Genomic DNA, 6,000 nt, shown 5'->3' on the forward strand with positions numbered 1-6,000 from the left:
CCTGGTTTTTAACATAGGAAAACCAGATATTAGTTATCAATGACGTATCTTGAATTCATTAAATCATCACCTTGCTGGGCATGATCTGCCCAAAGTCTACATTTTGCCCATCTATTCACTGTTGACCATTAAAATATGCCTGACCTTTCCAAGTTCCTCCTAAGAAGAAACAGAAAGCAAAAATCACCAGGGGCTTCTAGCCATGATAATCTATTTGATTTTCAGCAAATACCAACGTTTGACTCTGCTATGGAGTTGCATGTTGATAATTATTTTAAGTGATTCCTACATGTTTACTTTCTTTTTTTTTTATGTGACAGGACTGTGTTTTTATGTGCAGTTTTTCTAAGACCCAAGGGATCTGTGGCTCTTCTGGAGAAGACAATACTACCAAACTCATTACTGTTCAAATGCTTTCACTTACATGAAGACAAATCAGTATTTTGAATCTTTACAACACAATCACCATTTCTGTGCTGTGTATGATAAAGCAAGAATAAACTGTAATCTAGGGATTCCTGCCAGAAGAATGGCACCAGGGCCAACAGACATACACCACTATTTATACAGCTACTCATACTCCCAAGCTCTTCTTCCTTTTTTTACAGGAGTCAGTGCTCTAATTTACTTTTCCCTTAAATATTTTAAAATGCACATTCTGTACTCCTTGGTCTTCATTACAAATATTTGCAAGGAGAACACTTCACTTGAAATATACATCAGAACACTATCTTGCCTGTCTTCTGCTCCAAGGAGGCTGAAACCTGGTAACTCAAACACAACTGGCAGAGCAAGCTGAAGCAATCTTGTAAGATCTGGAAAAGCAAGTAGGAGTAGAAAGGTCCAGTATCAGCAGCTGACTTTAACAAGAATAAAGCGTCAACAAAGGAAAATTAAGTTCCAAAATAGTGTTAGCTGTTTTGTCTATTCATTATGAAAACTTGGGTTTTTTTGAACTCTACTTGGTCTGTGACACCACTCTATATATAAGAAATAAGATGGGAGGAAAAAGACATTTCTAATTACTGCAGTAAAAAGGAGTCTGGTCAACAAAGCATTTCCTGAGAAATGTCAGTAACATACTGTCCACAATTATAATAATATTATTACTGCAAGATATGCCTCCAGAATACTAGTTTTCCTATATTTGAATAATTGCTATGCTGATCAAGCTCCTCTTCAACACCACCTCAAGCTAAAGTTTTACCAGACTAAGAATCAAGGATGATTCCTTAATGTTCCATTTGCCGATCAAAGCAAATTCTCTGGCTGAATATAGATAATAATTCTATTAAAATGTAGCTAATGAATCATCTGATTACTGTCCCAATCCTTGAAATTCAGCACAATGATAGCCACTTCTGGTGGAATATCACAATAATAGCAAGAGATCAATGTAACTAAAACTGAATATCCATGAAAATATTCACGAAGTTTGTAACATTTATCTCCTGTACTTCACCTGAAGACAGGGGAAACAAGTAAAATAGAAAATAGACCTTCAAAATATTGTGCTGTCTAGCTATAGGATTTCTCATGTTAATGATTTCAACTTTCGGGGGGTGGTGGGGGGGTGTATTTTTCAAAATAACAAAGTCACTCAAAACCAGTCTTTTCTTCCACTCCGTTACCAGAACCATCTGCAGGAACCTATCTACATACCTTCTTCTCTCTGAAAGTAACCTCAGCCCTTCCACTCTGATAGAGGGATTACATTCTGTTGAACCTCCATTTAGGGTCCTTTTATAGTACGGGAATCCTTCTCACAATCTAAGCACTTGTAGAGGAGTGCTCTTTTTAACAACTCCAATCTGTTCCTTGTAGGAATACAATTAACACATCTACTGTCTTAAAATTTAAGGGCGGAGGGGAATTAGTCTTAATTAGGGACTTCTGCAGAAGCTCTTTCAGCACCTGTGTCACTCACTGGCTTTCGAGAGAACAAGTAAATTTTAATTGCATATTCACCAATAAGACTGCATCAACATAGAAAGTGATGGGTTAGTCATAAACAGGACTAGATCCAGCTTAAAGATACAACCAAAAAAACCACAGGAATCAAGTTCAACTAATGCAACTTTCATTTTTAATAATAAAGCTTTCTAAGTGCTGAACATTATGAAGCTGCTTCTCACACAACCCAATTTTATCCTTACTTTCTGTGCATGCTATTATGTAAAGAGCTAACTACTTCACTAGAAAAACTTACAAAAAAAACACTCACAAGTGAAAGGCTTTAAATTCTGACACTGAGTATTTATGATGGATATTCAGAATCACCCTGTAGCTTTAGGGACAATCATATTTCCCTAATGTAGACTCAACTACCCAAAGGAAGCCAGCAGGCATTTGATCACCAAATAAACCAACCCCAGATTTGGTTAGGCCTCTTTTTAAAAAAAAAAAAAAAAAAAAAAAATCTCATTAGATACACATTTTAATGTTGCACTCAGAAAACATGAGTTATAAACTACAAGGATGCACAAAGAACACATTGTGCCAAACATATCTGACAGGTTTTTTTGATAAGTTACCGGTGTAGTAGAGAAAGACAAGAAGAATGAACATAATTTATTAAGACCTTTTTTTAAAGTGTCCATCTGCCCCTAGAGCTTATGGAAATAACAAAGCAACAAAAACATGTAGCCCTGTAAGAGTAATTTAAATGTAAGTGCAAAGAATCTATAGTAAGGCAAACAAGCTATTATTAATAAAAGGAGAAAATATGGATGATACTGGTCAACCTAAGTTCCACTCAAAAACAATTAATCTTAATGCACAAAATAAAACATTGCCTATATAGCACCAAATTATTTAGAAATAATCAACTTGTGTTTCGGAATCATTCTAGTATCAGAATTTGAGCTACAGAAGTCAACAACAGTTTTCTTGCAGACTTAATAGATCAATATTTGGGCCTCTGTAGTAAACATTACCAGTTTGTCTGGTATAAAAGTTGTTTACATACACACTAATGACATTCTATACACAAATCAGTTGACCAGGTTGAAAAGTGGCAATATTTTTAACTTTTGCAGAAATAGACAAAGTTATAAATACATAAAATTATATAAATAAATGTAATTGACATAAATGAAGCTGCAGACACTGGAGAAGAAAGAATGACTTCGACATGTATAAAACTGAATAATTCTATTTACTGCAAATTCACAAAAGGATTCATGTGACAGATGACAATGAATACGAGAGGATTACACATTGTAAGTATAAAAAGGCAAATCCTATAAAGTACGTACACAGCTGTAATATGCAAGACAAGTGGATAATCCTGTGCTCAACATTAAGTTATATGAGTTGACCCAAGCCACTCTTTCCAATATCATCTCTGTATCCTCCAATTTTCCCAACATGTAAAAACATTAACTTGGTCACTTGTAAAGTCAATGAAAACTGCAAACATACAACTCTAAGGCTGTCAAATGAAAATATTTGACTATTACTACAGCCTTAGTTTAACAAACTCTTCTCATTGCACTCTGCGACTGAGACATAAACCATAACAACAGTAAAACAAAATTATAGAAAGCTGAACACAAACATCTGAAAAATGGACTCAGCTAAAAAAATCCGTTTAATAAATAAGTAAATGAAAACAGGTAGGCTCCACAGTTTTCACATATTGCTGCCTTAATTCTTCTAAGTTTTCTCAAGACTATAATACCAATTCAATAAACAGCCTGTTTTGAGGAGATTTAATTAGAACTTGCATCAGAAGTGCTATACTTGGAAACATAACAGCTCACATTGAATGAAACTAGCAACATTTCTGCCCAAATATCTTAAAAGGGAAAAAAATAAACAAGCTGAAAGAAATACAGCTAAAGGTTTCATAGTAAGTGGCAGAATTGACAAGTGAACTAAACTCAGCTTTTACCAGCACTCTATGCCTAACACTCACAGGAAAAAAGCAGTGTGTGTGTGGAATTTCTTTTCAGCACACAGAATGTAACTTTTAAAGATAGGAATGGTACTCCACTGTCATTCAAAGATTTAAAACTACTCAGAATATCTAAAAATGCATTTGAGGGTAAATATGAAAGCAGGTTATGAAATCAGGGGGCCTACTATTTATTGGAGATAAGTGACATCTTGCCCTGAGGGAAAAGGCGAAGTATTTAATGCCATTTTCCCATTAGACATTTCAGTGATTCAATTTAAAATGAAGTAGCCAAGATCTTAGCACATGCTCTGGAATGTCTTATTTGAATCACCAACATCCAATATTTGAAAATTAATTACTCAGAAAACTGCTTACAGATTACATACTGTGTGCAATTATTCTTTGAGCTGAACTTTGTATTTTCCTCTTTTTAAGAATGTTATCATTTAAGGTTTTTAATTACATTAAACCCCACAGAAATAATTTAAGCCTAAGCTGCTTTTTTGTCTCAAAAGCAACTTTCACCTGAACATCCCTGAGCTCATTTTTTTCAGTTCTAGCCTAGAACCAAGAACAAGATGACTATTTATTTTTAGATCTCCATCTTGATTTTACTCATTTCCTAAGTGACTTATTAAGAATCTGCAAAATTAATCCGTTCCTTGGACACATGCTACCCTTAGAAAAACACAACTACCTTTGCTATGTGTATCGTGTTGTCACTCAGTCTACCCAGGTTCAGCTAAAATCCTTTATGAACTGTTACAAGAGCACCAGATCGATCATTTGAACAAAGCATGTAAAGCACCTAAAATGATCTTAAGTGTTACTACCTTATACGTAAATTTAAATTCAAGGGACTGGCCAGAGTCTCTGTGATCCTAACATAGGTAGGTTGTTTCAATGACTGCTTTGGTTTTGCTGAGGCGTGAAGATTAATTTGTTTTAACCCACTGCACTTCTGTCCAGAAAGCGGGTTCCCCCACCTCTCCCGCGCATCACCGAGAGGTCAAAGGCAAGCGCGTACGGACTGCATGGGAAAATGCCACCACAGGCACCGCCACCGCTGCCCACACACGGGCAAACGCAAGCCCCAAGCGAGGGAAGATGGCCAAGCGGTCCCAGCAAAAAAAAAACACTTAAACCAGTGCGAAATGGTTTATGCGAATGAAAACCATAGCGGTTTTTCAATATCCAGCCGGGAGGAAGAGAGGGAAGAAAGGGCCAACGAGTCGGCCTCAGCCCCGGCGCAGGGCGGCGGGCTCGGCTGCCCGAGCGCAGCGGGCGCTGAGGAAAGAGAAAGCGGCGCCGGCTGCAGCCGCCTTAGAGAGCGCGCGGGCGCAGCGGCCGGCCGGCCGCCCCTGAAGTAAGGCGGCGGGGGACGGCACAGCGCTTCCCTCCCTGCCCTCCTTAACGGCCGCCGGCGCCTCCCCGCTGGAAAGCTCAGCAGCACAAGGAGACGGAAGCAGCGGGAAAGGAACACAAAATGGAGACTTACACTCCCTCTCCTAACACGCATGCGTTGCGCCGGCGAAAAGGGGTGTGCCGCAGCGCGCCGACACCGGCCTGTAGCGGCCGAGGGGCGGGCGGGGAGGAGGGTTCGCCACTTAAGTAATGGCCGCCGGGGCGGTCCCTGTGCGTGCGCGCTCTGGGTGCGCGAAGGTGGCGAGGGTAGGTGGCTCAGGGAGCGGGTGGGCGCGTGGCGGCGTGGTGTTCCCGCCCCGCCGCGCTCCTCTCCCCCGGCCCTTAGCAGGGGGAGAAGGCCGCTCCCTCATCATGAGGAGAGTGGCTACTTAGCTACGGTGGTCGCCCCTCAGCTGGCCTCAGGTTACAGCCCTCAAGAGGCAAGTTACAGCCGGCGAGTTCAGGAGCATGCCTGGGGCTCTGCTCTGGGCGGTAAAAGCTGTGTCTGGGTTCAGCTGTGCCCGAAGCGAGTTGGTAGGAGAAAGTCTCACAAGTTGTGTGGATGCCCCCCTTGACTCAGCATTACAAGTAGGTCCCACCATTACAAGTAGGGAAAGTAGTGTCGCGGTGCGTGTCCCGTGCTTACGCTGTTGCCCAGGTATCTGCTTTTGGCCCACACTGGAGACAACAGTTGC

At 40.3% G+C, this 6,000-nt stretch overlaps 1 protein-coding gene across 5 annotated transcripts in view; it reads right to left on the reverse strand.

Moving 5' to 3' along the window:
* Nucleotides 1–5,457, reverse strand: part of FHIT (fragile histidine triad diadenosine triphosphatase) — a 638,275-nt gene extending 632,818 nt beyond the window's left edge. For 3 of the 5 annotated variants that reach the window (XM_076346544.1, XM_076346535.1, XM_076346541.1), the window contains exon 1: nucleotides 5,400–5,457. The gene's annotated coding sequence lies outside the window, so the exon portion shown is untranslated. Of the gene's footprint in view, nucleotides 1–1,968; nucleotides 2,028–5,399 lie in introns of all 5 variants that reach the window. The other 2 variants (XM_076346536.1, XM_076346542.1) reach the window with 2 other exon arrangements.
* Between the last annotated feature and the right edge of the window lie 543 nt (nucleotides 5,458–6,000).

The sequence above is a fragment of the Aptenodytes patagonicus genome, chromosome 8 (genome assembly GCF_965638725.1).
Source record: "Aptenodytes patagonicus chromosome 8, bAptPat1.pri.cur, whole genome shotgun sequence".
NCBI lineage: Eukaryota > Metazoa > Chordata > Aves > Sphenisciformes > Spheniscidae > Aptenodytes > Aptenodytes patagonicus.